Source organism: Pteropus medius, unplaced genomic scaffold, assembly GCF_902729225.1.
Source record: "Pteropus medius unplaced genomic scaffold, Ma_sr-lr_union100, whole genome shotgun sequence".
Classification (NCBI taxonomy): Eukaryota; Metazoa; Chordata; class Mammalia; order Chiroptera; family Pteropodidae; genus Pteropus; species Pteropus medius.
In genome coordinates, this window is record NW_024355990.1 from 3410131 (window position 1) to 3412548 (window position 2418).

A 2418-nucleotide genomic window follows, 5' to 3' on the forward strand; every position below is an offset into this window, starting at 1 on the left:
AGCAGGTGAACACAAGATTTTCCGGACAAAGGCAGGTGGTCCCGAGACCTCCCTCCTAAACAGATGTCAAGGTCCTTACTCACTCCGCAGGTTCCTTTCAGAGGAAAATTATCTTGCTGTCCCCAAGGGTACACAGTACTCTGAAGGAAAAAACAGTGAGCAAAATGGACCACTCCGGAATAGGAAAAAAGCATCTTTCTGAGCCCGCGGAGTCAGCAGCAGCTTCGTTGGACCCATTATATCCCATTTACAAGTCTGACAACTCAAGGGGACCCAGTTCCGCACCAGGCGAGGGGCGAGGCCAGCCAAGGGCAGGAGGAAGCAGGGAAATGTCACGGCGATGCTATTCGATTACACTAATTACTAATAATGACCCGAACCAAGAACCGACCGCAAGTCAATTCATTTTAAAAGCTATATAATCGTGTTTAGGATAAGGAATTAATTTTTATAGCCACTGGAGCAGTCGGGTTTCCACTGTAATACAGATTTATTACAAATTAAATTTTCCCCTCAAGTGGTTAATGCAAAGACACCACACTCTGCAGAAAGGAATTCTTGCTGGGACCTCCCCCTACCCGTCTATGCTGGAAACCAAGGGTGGGTGTTTGGAGGTCTGCCCCACCACCCCGAGACAGCACTTTCCAAATGACACATGGCTGCCCCTGGTAGGGGGCAAACAGTATCCCCAGGCAAGGACACGTCTTCCTGGCTTCCCATGGAGCTGACCAAGGGCACCTCGCAGGCCTCGGCCCCCTAGGTGCTGCTTTTTCTGGCCACCTGTTTCAGACCCTGTGGGAGGTTGGGGCAGAGGGGGAGCGATGCTGGAGGCGGGAGCTTTGCTCGTTGCCGGCAAAACTCCTCGCCTTTTTAAACCAGCCGTTGTCAGGCGGGGCAGGTATGGGAACCTGGGTTCTCAGGAAGGTGGGACTTCCATACCTCTCCTTCCAAGACAGTCAAGCAGAAGGGCGTTCCTAGGCCCTTAGGGGCAGGGCTTGGGGCGGGGCTTGGGGGACTGGCTCTTGTCCAGACGCTGGCAGGGCAGCAGGGAGATATGACAACCGGAACCCAAGCACACGGGGTCCGGAGGCTGGAGCCAAAGCGGGGACAAGAGCATCCATCAGACAACGAAGTGCAGCGTGTTTGCGAATGGGACACGCAGCTGGGACTCTGGCGGTGGCACTCCTCCGAGGCGCGCCCAAGACCTCGGGTCACCACTCGGCATTTTGGGACCCTGGTCCTGGCCTCGCATCTTCAGAGGAGGATATAGATGGGATAGCACCCAGAATCCAAGAGGCAGAGACAGGGGAGACAGCCAAGGCCGCCTGGCTTTGTGACTTGGACCCTCACCACCGGTGACACGCCAGGGCCCCAGTTTCTCCGCATCCTCCCACACCTGTCATTTCGGCGCGTTTAATTTAATAATACGCCCTTCTGGTAGGTGTGACATCTCATTTTGGTTTTGATTTGCATCCCTCTAATGACCGACAGTGTTCAGTGACTCGGTTTTTATTGTGCTCAGTTTTACCTGGAGAATATTTGAGGAGGACTTCAGAGGTCCTTGGAGACACCTGGCTGGCACGATGGTCCAGGAGGGCTTGCTGCCCAGGCCTCCACGATGTCCCCAGGCGGGCCGGGCCACTCCCGTCCATCCTGCTGCCGGGCCGGCCTCTCCTGACCGGCCTGCGGGCTGGACCGGACGCTCGGCCATGCTCATCTGGGCACATTTCCAAACCCCCTCAGGAAGCCCTCAGTTAGATCCCCGACAGGCTCAGATTCAGACCCCCAGTTGAGTGCTTTTCTCCTTTACCTGCCAAAGTCTAGTTACAAGGAAGTAAGACTTTGGAGTTTTTTCCTGCTTGTTTTTGCTATTAAGGAAAAAAATTTTTTTTCATTTCTTTTGAATCTGGTTCTCTAGTTCCTCTCATGATCACTCTACCTGAGAATGACAGGTAATAAGAACTAACAGCACCTCACCTGTGCGCCCGCCCCTACCGCGTGCGCATGCACGTGCGCGCACACACACGCACACACACGCACACACGCACACACGCTCAGCTATCAAGCCCCATGCCCTCCGCTGTGCTGTGTGTGGCCTCAGCCACTTAGAGATTCCTTGTTCCCAGGTGTCCTGTAGAAACGTTTTCTTAACGAAAGCAGCCATCCCCGACCTACAGGTAAGTAGATTTGGGCTGAACAATTTCTTAAAATTTCTTGACACCTATGGCAGCCATGCCTCCCTAGGTAGATGACCCCATTGATAAATGGTTTCACGTCCCAAAATCTGTAGTGTGGAATTTCGGGGAAGAAGGAAACAAGCCCTGATCCCGGGACCTCTCCATCCCCACCTGTGAAATGCGATGGTCCGACCTGCGGGCCCCTTCCATCCCCTCCATACGATGAGCGCTGATGGGGGTG